The sequence below is a fragment of the Ictidomys tridecemlineatus genome, chromosome 8, assembly GCF_052094955.1.
Source record: "Ictidomys tridecemlineatus isolate mIctTri1 chromosome 8, mIctTri1.hap1, whole genome shotgun sequence".
Classification (NCBI taxonomy): Eukaryota; Metazoa; Chordata; class Mammalia; order Rodentia; family Sciuridae; genus Ictidomys; species Ictidomys tridecemlineatus.
Genome location: NC_135484.1, coordinates 135,869,488 through 135,886,924, shown reverse-complemented (window position 1 = coordinate 135,886,924; position 17,437 = coordinate 135,869,488). Strand labels below are relative to the sequence as shown.

At 36.2% G+C, this 17,437-nt stretch overlaps 1 protein-coding gene across 14 annotated transcripts in view; it reads left to right on the top strand.

The window, feature by feature from the left end:
- The window catches only part of LOC110597363 (serpin B6-like), a 312,873-nt gene that overhangs the window by 459 nt on the left and 294,977 nt on the right, over positions 1-17,437 (top strand). For all 14 annotated transcript variants that reach the window (XM_078020459.1, XM_078020455.1, XM_078020452.1 and 11 more), the window contains exon 2: positions 133-461. The gene's annotated coding sequence lies outside the window, so the exon portion shown is untranslated. The remainder of the gene's footprint in view (positions 1-132; positions 462-17,437) is intronic.

Sequence of the window (17,437 nt, the reverse complement as noted above, 5' to 3'; positions counted from 1 at the left end):
CGAAAGCGAGACAGCTGTCCGCATTCCTGGCCGCAGGTTGCGATTGGTCCTTTACTCGTGGCCCACGAACGATTGTTCCGGGCCATTTCGCGTCCAGGACCTTCTCATCCAGCCATTCCTCTTGGTTCGCAGGTGGTCTCCCGCACGTGGCCCAGCCCCCCGCGTGCCCACTGCCGAGGGGGTCGAGTCCTACCGGACCTCGGAGCGCCCTCGTGGTGCCCTCGTGTGTGGCGGTTGTGGGCCTCCTCCCTTGGGCTTCGGTACTCAAGGTCCCCGGCCTTGGAGGCCAGGCCATGCTCTCCTTGTGCTGGGAGAGCGGTTGGGGCAGCTAGCCAGTGGCGTGCTGCAGGACCAGAGGAAAGGACTGAGCGACCTGGAACCGCTGGACTTGGATGGATCATCCCCCGGGCTGCCCCTATGCTGGGAATGGAGCCATGGCGTCTGACCCTGGAGCTGCCTGGGTGAGCTTCTAGGAATGCACAAGGGTTCCCTCTCTTGTCTTTGGTATTTAGGGGCAATGGCGATTTTGGCCTTTGCAAGGAATAGTTCCCTAGTGATGAGCAGAGTTCTTAATTATTAAGAAACTATGCGAAGGTTTAGGGATGAATGGGAGCATGTCATTTTCTTGGTCGCTATTGGGTGGAATAGTAATCCTTTCTTATTTGGCGATTAATTTTTAATTTGGTGGTTTACTTTCAGCAATGAATCTGAGTTTTCAAAAACTGAAAATTAGAAAGGCTTATTTTTGCTTTTAAAATCAAATGCAGAATGGAATGTGACATTTTGACTGTCAAGGAGAGGCTAGCCATTTGATATATTTTGATTTTAAAAGTTAGGTTTATCTAAAACTGTTGGAAGGCCTGGGACTCTATCAAAAACTGAGTTCAAAGTGTTAGAATTGACTTTTTTTTCTGTCACTTCTAGGGTAAATTCTATTGAATTCCTGTTGTTTCTTTTTGTGTATCCTTTACCAAACTTTCCTTTTCTAGCACTGGAACAATGCTGTGATTCTTACAGCTAGTTCTTTTATCTACTTGAGAGGTTAAACAGGACAAAGCTGGTTTGACCTTTCCCAAAGGCACTTTTCAGTGTATTGTCTTTGCTTTTCCTTCTCCCAGGGTTCTAATGGCTTCCTTATAGTATTCATTTTTCTTTACTTTTAAAGGATCATTGGAATTGATATTTTTGAAAGTTGTGTCTTTTAAAATGTTCAAAGTTCACTAGGTTAAAAAGTTAGGCTGACTTTTTTTTTAAAATATTTACCACCTGAACCTGTATTTTGTGTTCACTTAAACAGTGAGAAGTTTGTTCTAGAACTATCTATATATAAAAATTTCTCTTAAGTTTCCAGTTGATTATGTGCAGTTGCTTGATCGCATTGTTTTTTTGAAGCAAGATGAACTGAATTAGATCTTCTCTGACTCATTTAATCACCATCCAAAAATGTTTCCAGTGGAGCCTAGTGCAAGACAAATGAAAACAAACTCCAGGATTGGCCAGACTTCAGTATAAGAGGCTATGCTATTTAAGCTTTTCTAAACCAGTGGACAGCAAGGGGCTTGAGTATCCAGAGTGGATGAGGTATATGAATAGAGCCTGCAGCAAGTCCAGATGACAGAATCAGTAAGGGTCCCTAGGATTTTAGAACAAGGCTCAGACCATTTTATAAAGTCATTGTTTTCCTTTTGAAAAAACAAATCATGACTTGCTCCTGGGATTCTACTAAAAGTGAATGTCTGCCATAGTGACTTTTGGACCTAAACTTTCCAGTATGAACTGGTGGTCTCATCACTGGCTGATCATAAAGGAGATGCACCTAGAGGTGCTTCATTATACTACTTGAAAAACAAATAACACATTTACAATAATTAGGTAATCTACTGAGTTGACTTCGAAAATGGACCCATTGGATTAAAATTATAGTCCAGTTTTAGAAGTAATACTATAGAAAATGATGCACATTCTTTAATAAAACACCATCTTTATTAATCAAGTGTACTTCAGTAATGTTGTCTAGCAAACCCTCCAAAACAGTGGCATAGAGTACTATTTCTGCCTGCCACATCTAAGTCAGTTGAAGATTAGCTGATCCAATCTGGCTTCAGGAAGGCCTCACTCCTGGCATCTCCCACCATTCAGGACTAGGGGCTACCCCGTAGCATGCTCCTCTCTTGGTGGAAGGCAGGAACTTAAGAGAGCAATCCCAAGACAAGCCTCTACTCATGGCCACTAAAATCCTATTAGCCAAAGCAAGGCACATAGCCAAGCATATATTCAAGGGGTAGGAGAATTTCTCCTTGAGGAGAAGGTCATGGTAAAGATTTACTGAGCAGTAATCTAATGTGCCATATAATCTGAATTTATAACAGGCATTTTTATCTTTAGAAAAATATTATGCAGTGTGTTATCAAAGAGCTGTAATAGTACGTATAGTTGATTCAATACAATTTAACAGAGTGTTTTTTTTTTTTTTGTATTGAGCACTGTGTTAGGTATTCAAGGTATAGAAATGAATAAGACTAGTCCCTACCCTCAAGAAAACTCAGAGGCAGAGCTACAAATAAACAATATAAACAAATGAATATTTGATTTGATGACTGCAACAAAAACAATTTTGTTCCCATTTTATACATAAGAAACCTCAGAGCAATTAAATAATTTATTTAATATTATATAACAGACAAAATTGAAATTGAAGTTTTTTTGAGAGGGTTTAAATTCTAAAATCCTTCCTGTCATTCCTTACAGCTGTCTTAACAAGGTAAGCACAGAGGTCATCCTATCTCATACCTCACTTTTACTGAGATCCTTGTATTTTTAAGGCCACAAAAATTCTTGGTGAATTGAGCCCCATGACAATGCATGTAGAATGGATTAAATATACTTTCCATTTCTCCATAATTCTGCTCCTTTGACTTAGATTTCACATCAAACTAACCTTTATAATAATAAGTAGCAAGTCTGATTTATATACCTATCTAAGGCAAATAGAGATGTTAGATACTAGAGGATACCTTGATCAGTTTTTAAAATACCTGAGTCACAGGCAACAGTCTTTTGGTGGAATATAAAATATTTTGATGACTAAGGAATACATTGAATGGACCATTGGCTTCTTCATTCCAAAGAAGAAAAGGAACTTGGGCAGTTATAAGGTGCCTGATGGTTGGAATGTATGTATATTCATGACTACCACCTCTGTTAGCTACTGCCATGGAGCTATTACTTTAATGTTTTATTTCAATATCGTATTAGTGTGTGTCATAATATTTGAATATGAAATGCCTTTTCATATTTGTTCAGAAGCATATCCATAAGATTGAAGAACATTTACCATACTCTTTAAAGGCAAATGATAGATACTACATTATCATTCCTATCTCAAGAAAGAGAAACTAGAAAAATTTAAAAATATCCACTCATCTCGGTCATGTAACAAGTCAATGGAAAAGCCAAAGATAGGGCAGGTTTCTAATGATTACTAGCCTGGGGAGCAGACTTTTGGCATTTGAAACAAAACTCCTGGGAAATGTTAAAAAGCATAAAAACTAATCCAAGCCCTAAGTTTTGATTTTGTGTGGTTTGACAGCAACAGAAAGTTGATGTAGACACTCAATGATGGGATAAGTACCTAGGTCATTGTGAATGTTAGAGAGGACCCAGAAACTTGATGAATAATAATTTTTCTATTCCATCATTTTACAGGAGAGGAGATTTGTATTCTGTTCATTTTCTACAGTGAGTTTCTTGTTGGTTGTTTCGGTTCTGGATGTTGATTCAGTCTAGGTATAATTAGGGTAATACTGAATGCCAATATCTTGCCTCTTCAGTTTCCTCTCCCTTCCCCCCATGTAGTTCCTAAGCTTGTTAGAGCTTGAAGGACCGTTTTCAGAGATGCTCAGTATTAAACATCTGTCTTAGTATAAGAAAGTTTCTTATGGAAATAGAAGCCGAGTCAAAATGTAAACATTGCTTCCCCTCCTTGGTGGCCAAGTCCTGGAGCTGGATTGGGATTATTATCATTGGGTAACTATTGTTGTACCGATTAACCAACTTCTTGGAGATCAGCTTTTTTTACTTCTACTTAAGAGTGAGAATGTGCAGTATTTGTCCTTCTGCATCTGGTTTATTTCACTTAGCATAATGTCTTCCTGTTTAATCCATTTTGCTCCAAATGATGGAATTTAATTATTTTTATGGCTGAATAATATTCCACATAATAACAATGCATAATTATAGATTACATAATAACATATAACAGATTTTCTATACCAATTTATCTGCTGCTGGACACACATCTGTTGATCTGTATCTTGTCTATTGTGAGCAGTGCTGCAATAGCATGGGAGTTCAGATATCACCTTCATACACTGATTTGGTTTCCTTTGGAGATATACTCAGAAGTGTGATAGCTAGGTTATATGGTAAACCAGAAACAAGATCTCAAGTTTTTCTGCCTTGACAGAGCATTTCTTTTCACAAAGGGAGGAGAGGAGATGGCATGAGGTTTTAGAGTGACTTGTTCATGAACACATGTGAGCAGACTACCAGCATAAGGAACTAGATATATTAAAAACTGATATGTATTTACTGTTTATCTTTTTCTGTCTGATTTTGAGAGAAACAAGTGAATGGAAAAACTTACTGGCCCTCTTTCTTTGGATTAGAAGGTCAACTTAAATTTTGTTATCAGAAAAGTTTTTGAAAAGTGTGGGAAAGGGTAAATTAAAGAGCAAGATCCATTTCATATAGAAATGCTCAGCTTATTTCTGTCCTAATAATGGATCCTGCCTTATGGCTATGTTTGAAAATTTCTTCAGCCTACTTAATGGGCTGGAATTTATTAATTCAAGTTACTGTAATAGTCAATTGCTACATTATCTCTTCTGAATAAATATTTTTTAAATTCTTGCCATAATTTGTAGGATTATTATTTTTTTAAATTAATTCCTATAGAAAACTCCTATAACTTATACTATTATCCTTTGTAAATTAGATATTTTCTTCTTTAAGCATCCTGTCGTGTTTTTTTTCCATAGGGACTGAATTACTTGTATACCCTTTTTATTTGAAGGTATACTACTCAGTTTCTTTCTGGCTCGTAATTAAATTATATATATATCCTCTACTAGATGTCTGATGCAAACAAACTTATTATTGTGACTTTTGTCTCTTTGTTTCCTGTTTATGTTTTGGAATTGAATTAGTATCTGAATACCTTTCTTTTCTATGAGGGACCCTAATTGTTAGAAGGTGAAGGTTTGTAATTTATTTGGATATTTCTAGATATAATTTAATTGTCATGATGATTGGATTTTCCTTCTTATGGATAAACATGTGTTTTGTGAAAGGGTTCTATACTTCTTTCTCCTCATGATTCAGATAGTATTGCTCATCTGTCTTAAGGAGAATTTCAGGTGTGATTCAGGCTTCTACTGTCCCCTCATAAGGAAAGCAGAAATGAATTCTACATGATAAGTATATGCAACTGAAAACTAGAAGTTGAGATGGATGAGCTGATTTTTCTAAGTATCTTCAGAAGTAAGGCTAACTGCCTTCCTTTTGATCTCAGATCCTAGAGTTGTTTATTGGCTTCACTGTTTCCCTGTATTGTCTAGATTAATTTTCTTCTGAGGAAGAACATGGCTGAGAAACAAAAGAAAGCTACCTTATGATCTACTGTGCCATGTGCTATGGGTGTACAAATAAGTACAAATAACAACTTCGGTTTATTGAGCAAACTCTTCTTCAGGAACTTTCCATATCCTCTTCCTTACCCTTACAACAATCTTTTAAGAAGGATATTGTTATCCACATTGTATTGATCAATGAACAGAGGGATCAAGCGACTTACCCAGAGTTACACAGCAAGTAAAAACTGAATTATTATTTTAACTCAGACCTGTCTGACTCCAAACAAATTCCCTTTTTTTTTTATGTCACATGTCCTTATCATTAACTCCTTCTTCTAAGAATCAGTCTTGGTTTCTGCCCTCAAAAGATTACATGTACACCAAATATCACATTTGGATAATTCAATCTACTTGGAATGTTTAGATAGGAAGACCTATATAGAAAGTTAATTAGTAGTTGCTCAAGTCTGTGGTGGAGTAAAGGAAGTGAGTGCAAATGGGCATAGGATTCCCAATGGGGGTGATAAAAATGTTCAGAAGTTGTTTGTGGTGATGGTTGTACAACTCTGTGACAATACTATAAATCATTCAGTTATTCACTTTAAATGGGTGAATTGTATGCTATGTGAATTATAGCTGAATAAATCTGTATTTTTTTCCCAGTTAACAGTGTAGTAAGGAAAACAGATCTATAAATGGCTGACGTAATACCAGATGATGTGAAAAGATACAATATGAGCTGATATACATAGCCTAATTCTCTCTTTAGATCAGAAGCCAGCTTATCACATGTTATGAAGGATTCATTTCTGTTTTCTGTAAAAATATTAGGATGTCTGTATAGCCTGGCCATAATTTGATGTTGTAAACCTGCTTGGAATGCCTGCTCATGCCTTGAACTCACCCATTCCCCATTTTCCCTGACCAGATAACAACCCTCTCCTAAACCTTAGAGACGCCTCATAAATCCGAGTCTTCCCTGGCCAGATAATGACCTTCTCTGAGGCTCTAATGACCTTCAAAAATTCTGATGTCAGTGCCAGCAAAAATGTAAACCAGCATTTGTGTTATGCTCCTTTGTTATCTGTAACCCTCTTTGTGTAACTTTTTGGGCTATAAAGCTGGGCTGCAAGAAGTTGCAGTGCTGTCCTTAGCTCCCACAATTTTGTTGGGAGAGGCAGCCCAGCTGGTTGCAATAATAAGCTTGCTTTACTTTGATTTTATTAACAACAAAGCTTGAATGACAGTGCATCTGTTTACAACATGGTTTGCTGAATGTCATAAGCCCACTGTTCAGACCTACTGCTTACAAAAAAAAAAATTCCTTTCAAAGTGTTGCTGCTCATTGAAAATGCCCAAGAGCTTTGATGGAGACCTACATTGAGGTTAATATTGTGTTCAGGCCAATAACATGACATTTATTCTGTGGCCCACAGGTCAGGGAGTAGTTTCAAATTTAAAGATTTAAGAAATAAATTTTGTCAGGCTACAGATACCCTAGATAGTGATTCTGCTGATGACTCTGGGGGAAGTAAATTGAAAACACTCTGGAAAGGATTCATCATTCTATGTCATTAAGATCATCCATGATTCATGGGTGGAGGTCAAAATATCAACATTGACATTGATTTGGAAGAACTTGATTCCAACCCCCATGGATGACTATGAGAGGTTCAGGACTTCCAATGGAGAAAGTACCTGGTGGAAATAGTAAAAGACAGAGTTAGATGTGAAGCCTGAAGTTGTGATTGAATTGCTGTTATCTGATGATAAAACATTATTGGTTGAGGAGTATCTACTAATGGTTGAGAACAGAAACTTGTTTCTTGAGATAGAATCTACTCCTGGTGAAGATGCTATGAATATTGTGGAAATTTTGTGTTAGAGGACATAGAATATTTCAAAAATTGTGTTGACAAAACAGTGACAGTGTTTGAGAGGACTGACTCCAATTTTGAAAGAAGGTCTGTGGATAAAATACTAAAAACAGCATTGTGTGCTTCGTAGAAGTATTTCATGAGAGGAAAATTTCATTGTTGTCTTATTTTAATAAATTATCATAGGCACCCCAAACTTCAGCATTCACCACCCTGATCAAAAATGATCATCATCCAGGCAAAACTCACCAGGAGCACAAAGATGAGGACTCACTGAAGGCCCAGATGATCATTAGCCTTTTATTTTATTAACAATAAAGTATTTCCAAATTAAGACATGTGCATTTTTTTTTCAGACTTAATGCCATAGCACAGTTATCAAAGTACAGTATAGTGTAAACCTAAGTTTGATATGCACTGGGAAACTAAAATATCATGTGATTGAACTTATTGCTGTATTTGTTTTATGCAGTGATCTGGAACCAAACATGCAATAGTACAGAGATATGCCCATATTTTACTTTTGCAAACCTTATAAAAACATTAGACTTGGTAATACATTATTAAGTCCCCACCAAATACTTCAGAAGAGGCCAGTGCAAGTGAGGAACCCTGTGTTTGAAGCTTTATTAGTTTCATGGTAGATCCACTTCAGGATGATTGTTGTAGGAACAAATTTGAAATTCTCAGTAAGCCATAGTGAGAATATTTGGGGAAAAAATTACTGACAATCTTCTTTAGGAGGTAAGTATTTAGAAACAATAGGTATCATCTGTAGATTTAAGTGCCCATGCTGGTCAATAGGAAAATTTACTAATTTCTGTTTTTCAGTGTTTGATCTAGATCTTTTTCCCCTCTCAGCCTATAGATGTCTTCCCTGCAACCACATCTACTCTGATTGTCTCAATTGCCACATGTACGTAGATGATCCCCAAATCTAAATCTCTAGCTCAGTACTTCTCCTGAACTTTAGAATTGTATATCCCACCATCCTTGGATACTCCTACCTCAAGTAGAAACTCTCTTCCTTTTCAAATGACCTTACCTCCTGTGATCCTACTAAACCCTGTAGACTGTGGAACACATTGCAGGCCCAGAATGTATGTGTACTGGATGCTTGATATTGTGTTACAATATCATAATCACATCAATTACTAAATCTTGGAATTCATGCTGAATATTTCTAATACAACACTCTCTTGTGTTACCATTTCTATCCATGCTACTGTGTTCTCTCATGTGGATAATTGCAATACTCTTAACTTATCTCTGTCTTCATCTCACCCCTTCTTCCAGTTCCATGTTCACACTGTGGCCTGAATGAGCTCTTTGGAAATGGAGCCCTGATCTAGAAACTCAGCTGATCACTCTTCATAGCCTTCACATTGTCCTGGGAATGAAGTTCTAAGTCTTTTACCCCTCTTTCATGGATCTGCACCAGGCTCAGTCCTACCTCTAGTCTTATTTCTTGGCTCTTTTCTGAAATAACCTGTGTTTTAAACACTCTGAGTATCTTTAAGTTACTCAAATTGCCCCAGGCATTGGATTCCCAGAAATTTTCACCCCTCAAATTTGATCAGACACCAGGTATAGTGATTCTTCCTCTTGAGTACTTTTTCTTTCTTTCATTCCCACACTGCTGCCACTCTAGCTTTCTCCATGTCTGTCTCTGTGATAACCTCCTAAGTGACCTCTTCTTGATCCCAGCTTGCTCCTTTCAATTCTTTTTCTACCCTGCCAGCAGAATGACATTGCAACAACAAAAATTTTATTCTATTCATTTCCTTAAATACAATAATGGCATGTATTCCTAGAACTTTTTGGACAGAAATAAATCCTGCCCCACTAGATCTATAGTTTAATCTTTTTCGTCTCCTTCATATAACCCATTTGCCAAACTGACTTCACACCGTTCTCTAAACAACATGTATCTTTTTCTACCTCTTCATTGAGCATCTTCTGTGGCCAGGCTTACCTTATTCCTCCACTTATCTATCATCAGCCAGCTCAATGTCATTTTCACCCAGTTTAATTCAAACAACTACTTTTTGTCCTCCTGATATTGTCTATGTCACACATTCAATTTTCCAGCTGGACCACACACTTCTAGACCACACTAATCCACTTTACAATCAGTAATCTGCCAGAGGAATTAAGATAGATAAAAGAAACTTCAAGAAATTAAGAGTATTACATCTTTGGATTTTATACATTAGTCATTGATTATTTTTATACTCTAATAAAATAAAAGGATTGTGAGGAGACACCTATTGAAGGAGGCAGTGGTATATAGGTGCATAAAAGCAAGGTGTAGAGAGATAAATTGGGCTACAAGATGGATGGTTTTGTACCTGTTTCAAACATCCGAGGGGCTTTCATGGAGAAGGGCCGAGATAGTCATATGATGGAAATCATATGGAAGGAGATTTCCTTTGCTATAGGAAAGCTGAACAGAGTTGTTTGGAGAATATAAATTCAGCAGCAGAGGCAAATGCCTCCTCCCTGCAGCCAGCTCCTCACCCTGAGCAAACAATCTGCCTCAAAGGCAGACCACCATGTCCACAGACAATTTCAACACTTGGTTTCTCTCTGAAACTAATAACTGGGCCCATGCCATATGGTGAACATACCCCTCTAGATAAAGATTGTGTTTATTTAGGTTCATGCAGAAGCCAAAGACGAAAGAACAGAATAGATGAGAAAAATCCCATAGTGGGCCTTGAACATGAGCAGAGCCTATTCCACTAACCTGGCTCTCCATGTAAGCCCACTGCTGTACCCATAAAGTACCCTTCCACACTTTGGCCTTCCTTGAGTTTTCAGTTTTAATTTAGAACTAGCTGTTTTACCAAAGTTTCCTTCCTTGTTGTTTTAGTTACCTTTTTCATCACTGTGAACAAAAGACCTCACAAGAACAACATACAGGAGCAAAAGTTTAACTTGGTTCCCAGTTTCAGAGGTTCAGTCTGTGGTTGGCTGACTACATAGCTTTGGGCTCAAGGTGAGGCAGAACACCATGGCCAAAGGGCATGATACAGGAAAGCAGCTTAGGACATAGCAGCAAAGAGGCAGAGAAGAAAGCTCCACTCACTAGGGACAAAATCTAAACCCCAAAGACATGCTGCCAGTGACCTATCTCTTCCAGCAACATGATACTTGCTTTAAGTGACCATCTAGTTAATTCACATCAGTTGATTAATCCATTGATTAGGTTATAACTCTCATAATTTAATCATTTCACTCTGGTGGTTCTTGCATTGCCTTATACATGAGCTTTTGGAGAACACCTCATGTCTAAACCATGACACTTGTATTTTCCACATTCCTCATACCATCTTTTAAAGTATGTTGTGAAAAAGCTGGTCCAAGCAATTGAGTGAAAGAAGTGTTACTTTCAATATAATATTACAGACTTCACTATCTGTAAATCAGTGGACATCTGATGTGTTCTTTGTCTATATGTGTAAATATATAGATGCATAGGTAGATTTTTAGATTTAAAATATAATTATATTTCTATGTGGATTTCTACATGGAAGTTATAGATAAAAAATTAACCTTAGTTTCACTTGCCTTTTGTAACCAGTTGGCATCTGATTTTTTCATATAATTGGTAAATGTACATAATAAGCTTGAAGAGGAGCTTAAAGAATATAAGTTTTCTTTGTTTTACTTAAAGTATATTTGAGATGGGAGTAAAATAGAGTCAATTTCAATGAAGCCTAAGACCTTTCATAAGTTTTAATATGCTAAGGTTTATGTGTTTGAAACTATAGCCTTATAGTCTACATTGCTGCAGAAATTCCAGTAACCCAAATATGATTTTTTTCCCATTCTTCCATCGCATTTTAAAAGTTGTGGTGTACTATGTATACAACCAGAGATATGAAAAATTGAGCTGTATATATGTACTAAGAATTGTAATGCATTCCACTGTAATTTATAAATAAAAATAAATAAGAAAATATTTTCAAAAGAAACAAGTTGCAGTTTACCTAAAAGTATTACCAATTCACTCTTGCACCTTTTCTCCTGACTGAAGAAAGAATTTATTTCAAAACATGCTCTCTCTGAAGTTTTCTTTCTTTGATGTGTCTTTGCCTGGTTTGGGGATCAGGGTGATATTGGCTTCATGGAACGTGTTTGGAAGAGTGGCCTGTTTCTCTATTTCCTGAAATAAATTGTAGAATGTTGGAAATTGTAGAGTATTAGAAAACTTAAGACCAGTATCTCTAATGAACGTAGATGCAAAAATTCTCAATAAAATTCTGGCAAATTGAATACAAAAACATATCAAAAAGATTTGCACCATGATCAAGTGGGATTCATCCCAGGGATGGAAGTTGGTTCAACACACAGAAATCAGTAAATATAATTCATCACATCAACATATTCAAAGATAAGAATCATATGATCATCTCAATAGATGCAGAAAAAGGATTTGAAAAATACAGCACCCTTTCATGTTCAAAACACTAGAAAAACAAGGGATAACAGGAATATATCTCAACATTGTAAGGGCTATCTATGCTAAGCCCCATACCAACAGCACCCTAAATGGAGAAAAATTAAAGGCATTCCCTCTAAAAACTGGAACAGGGATGCCCCCTTTCACCACTTCTATTCAACATAGTTCTTGAAAAGCTGGCCAGAGCAATTAGATGAAAGAAATTAAAGGAATATATATATATATATATGAAAAGAGGACTTAAATTAGCACTATTAGCTGATGATATGATTCTATACCTAGAAGACCCAGAAAACTCTACCAGAAAACTACTAGAACTAGTGAATGAATTCACCAAAGTAGCATGATATAAAATCAATACCAATAAATCAAAGGCATTTCTGTATATCAATGACAAATTTTCTGAGAAGGAAATGAGAAAAACTACCCCATTTACAATAACCTTAAAAAATAAAATGCCTGGGAATCAACTTACCAAAAGAGGTGAAAGATGTATACAATGAAAACTGTAGAACCCTAAAGAAAGAACTGAAAGAAGACCTTAGAAGATGGAAAGATCTACCTTGCTCTTGGATAGGCAGAATTAATATTATCAAAATGATCATATTACCAAAAGCACTAGATATTTAATGCAATTCCAATCAAAATCCCAATGGCATTCCCCATAGAAATAGAAAAAGCAATCATGAAATTCATCTGGAAAAATAAGAGACCCAGAATAGCTAAAGCAACTCTTAGCAGGAAGAGTGAAGCAGGTGGCATCACTATACCAGACCTGAAACTATACTACAAGAGCAATAGTAACAAAAACAGCACTAAAACAGACGAGTAGAATAGAGGACACAGAGACTAACCCCTAAAACTAAAATTATATTAGACAAAGTGGCTAAAAACAGGCATTGGAGAAAAGATAGCATCTTCAACTAATGGTGCTGGGAAAACTGGAAATCCATATGCAACAAAATGAAATGAAACCCGTCTCTCTCACCATGCACAAAACTCAACTCAAGGTAGATCACGACCTAGGAACTAAACCAGAAATTCTATGTCTAATAGAAGAAAATGTAGCCCATGATTTTCATCACGTGGGATTAGGCCCCAACTTCCCTAATAAAACTCCTATAGTACAAGAATTAAAACCAAGAATCAATAAATGGGATGGAATCAAGCTCAAAAGTTTCCTCTCAGCAAAAGAAATGATCTGTGAGGTGAACCAAGAGCTTACATCCTAGGAGCAAACTTTTACCCCTCACACATCAGATAGAGCACTAATCTCTAGGGTATATAAAGAACTCAAAAAGCTAAACACCAAAAAAGCAAATAACCCAATCAACAAATGGGCCAAGGACCTGAAGAGACACTTCTCAGAAGAGGATATACTATCAGTCAACAAATACATGAAAAAATGTTCATCATCCTCGCAATTAGAGAAATTACAAATCAAAACTACTCTAAGATATCATCTCACTCCAGTCAGAATGCCAGCTATTATGAAGACAACAACAACAAGTATTGGTGAGGATGTGGGGGAACAGGTACACTCATATATTGCTGGTGGGACTGCAAATTGGTACAGTCAATTTTGAAAGCAGTCTGGAGATTCCTTGGAAATCTGGAAATGAAACCACCATTTGACCCAGCTATTCCTCTCCTTGATTTATACCTCAAAGACTTAAAATCAGCATACTACATGGACATAGCCACATCAATGTTTATAGGAGCACAATTCACAATAGTTAAGCTGTGGAGCCAACCTAGATGCCCTTCTGTGGATGAATGGATTAAAAAAGTGGCCTATATACACATTGGAATTTTACTCATCAATAAAAGAGAATAAAATCATGGCATTTGCAGTTAAATGGATGGAGTTAGAGAAGATAATGCTAAGTGAAGTTAGTTGAATGTTTTCTTTGATATAAGGAATCTGATTCATAGTGGGATAGGATTCATAGTGGGAGGAATAGAGGCACTCTAGATAGGACAGAGGAATTACAGGGGAAGGGAGGGGGCATGGAGTTAGAAATGATGGTGAGATGCAATGGACATCATTATCCAAAGTATATTTATGAAGACATAAATTGGTGTGAATATACTTTGTATACAACCAGAGATATGAAAAATTTGTGCTCTATATGTGTAATAAGAATTGCAATGCATTCCACTGTCATATATAAATAAAAATAAATAAAAGTAGGAATCATATAGCTAACTCCTAAATTTATTGGGAGAGGATTGGGGTAGAGCTTAGCAGTAGAGTACACACTTGGGCTGAGCAAGGCCTTAGTTGGATGAATAGCAGTAAAACAAAAACAGAACAGAACAAAAGCAAAACAAAAAAAGTTGTTGGAAGAATTAAATAAATGATATCATGTCTCTAAATTGTAAAGCAAATAACCCAGCCCCTTTCACAGGGCTCACTAATTCTCACCAATTTATTCTCCTTCCCACCCCCCTTTAGAAAGGCTATATATTTGCAGATTATATTAGCATATTTTAAAATTCATTATAACACCTTAGACATTTAGAGAATTTACATATGCAGTTTTGATTGCTTTCAAGGAACTCCAGTGGTCCACGTAATGTAATAATTGGAACTTTGTCAATTTACACATGGTTTGCAGAGTTTTCATTTAACCTGGGCTTGAGCCTGTTCAGCAGCAAGTATCCTCATCTCAGCCTGACTTTATAGTTCTTAGCTCATGTTTCCATTCATGTACCTGTTGTGAAACAGGAAAGTCTCTATCTCTTTTGGAAAATGTCCCCTCTAAACAAAGAAACAGGGAAAAAGCAAAACAAGTTAACAGAAAAAACATTCTAAATCTAACCAGCATATAGTATCAGCCCACAGCTGAAGAAAAGTGAAGAAATCTGTGCTTATTCAGAATAATAGAAATTTAGGATGAATTATGAAGTTGGAATGCCACATGGATAAGTGGTTTGGATGCATATGATGAATTTTGTCATGCATTCTGTGAGGAGGTAAGGAGAGAAAACTCACAAACTTTCAATAAATTTTCCAGACATAATTTTATTATTAGCTTTATTAATGAGTCTAGCTCTCAATTCACAGAATTATATAAGTCTTAAGGAGTTAATTAAAAGGTTTGAGTAATTCTTGGCTGCACTTTATGGGAGGAATTCCATGCTATAATGGTATTTCTGGTTTGGGGAATTTGTAAATGTCTCAGGACCCATCTCTTAAGATTGCGTGCTACATAGCATGAGTCTCTACGATTTTGGCTCACTCCAGTCAGAATGGCAGCTATTAAGAATACAAACAACAATAAGTGTTGGTGAGGATGTGGGGAAATATTTACACTGATACATTGCTGGTGGGACTGCAAATTGGAGCAGCCAATTTGGAAAGCAATATTGGGATTCCTTGGCAAGCTGGGCATGGAACCACCATTTGACACAACTATCCCACTCCTCAGTCTATAGCTAAATGACTTAAAAGCAGCATACTACAGGGACACAGCCATATCAATGCTTATAGCATCACAATTCACAATAGATACATTGTGGAAACAATCTAGATGTCCTTCAGTAGATGAATGGATAAAGACAATGTGTTATATATACACAATGGAATATTATTCAGCCTTAATCAAGAATGAAATTATGGAATTTGCTAGTAAATAGATGGAGCTGGACAATATCATAATAAGTGAAATAAGCCAATTCCAAAGAACCAAAAGCTGCATGTTTTCTGATATGTGGATGCTAACCCACAGTAAGGGAGTAGGGTAGGGAAGCATAGAGAAACTTTGGATCAGACAGAAGGGAGTGAGGTTAGGTAGGAAGGATAGTAGAATGAATCCAACATTATTACCATATGTACATATATGATACCTTGACTGATATAATTCTACATAATGTACAACCAGAAGAAGGAGAAGTTATACTCCACTTATGTGTGATGCTCAAAATGCATTCTTCTGTCATGTATAACTACTTAGAAAAAATAAAAAAATAAAAGAATAATTTTTAAAAAATTCTTTATGTAAGAATTATAGCAAATAATCAGTTCCTAAAATAATCTAAATTATTTATTCATCTAATAATCTAAAATAATCTCTAAAATACATTTTGATCTACTTCACAATGTTACTGTGGCTCACAGTAAAGTCTCAATAAATACAAACTCTTAGAATTACTCTTTTTTGTTGTTCTTGCTGTTTTTTGTTGTGCTGGTGGTGGTTTGTAGTACTAATGATTGAACCCAAGAATCCTCTACTAGTAAGCTACATTCCCATCTTCATTTTCCTTTTTACTTGTTTCTGGAACATGGACTCCTACTGACTCAGCCTCCTGAATATAATTCATCTTTTTGAAGAATATACTCTCTGTTTTTGAAGATGTTGCAGAAAGAACAAATATGATAAAGAGAATATCCTCAAAATTTATTTTCCCATGTAGACCATATTTAGTTTCAACATAAAATATTCACTATACTAAACCAAATTTTATTCTCAAATGTCATATTCTAATTACTATTCCATAAGGTTCAGGATGAGCAAGTAAGGAATATATTATGAAATGACTGTAAGAGTTCCATGTTCCAGCATATGCTGGAATGTAACCTGTGTATGCCAATGTAATGTGTCAGATTAGGAGACTTAAGATTAAAATGAGTGAGCAATACAATATGATTATACTAAAAAGCACTTCTCAATTTAGGCTGCATTACTACAAAATGGCCTCCCCAATAAAAAATAGATTGGGCCTCTTTTATAAGCAGCCAATCGGGCTATCCTTCAACTATTACTTGTTATTATTCATCTTCTATAGGATTATGTCAAGGCAGAATATATCCAAAGAGATGTGAGTAGGATGGTGGAAGTGCGTGATGTTAAGCCACTAAGTTATGAGAGAAGAACTGGAAATAATTAGCCCAGAGAAAACAGTGCTTGATTTGGACATGGCTAAATATTTCTAGCTTCCTGAAACTCAACCATAGCTACTTTTTCAAAACATAATTAGATATATTATTCATGATGTTTCATAATCTATTTTGTCTCTTAACCCATTCAATGAATTCATACTATTGGTTATATGTATTTTTATAAATTCTTTTTTCCATGTGTATTTATACTTGACTTTCTTATTTAATTTGTGTCCCTCTAGTGCCTCCCCTATTGAAGAGTGCTATATTTTTCATTCAGATTCAAAGAATGCTTGAACTTTCAGAGAGTTTGGAGTTCTTGAACTTATGATGTGTGTAAATTATAATGTGTGTAAGCAATTACATAGTTTATACCATATGATACACATTTTCCTTATTAGCTATGGGACAAATGAACCATATTCCTGGGGTTGGGTAATTATTGTATTTTATTTCTTTATAATTTATTTTATTCTGTAAGTTTTGAGGTGTACAAGTGTGTGTGTGTGTGTGTGTATGTGTGTCTATTCTCATTTTGTGGATGGATGAGAAAAATATATATTTATGTACTTTC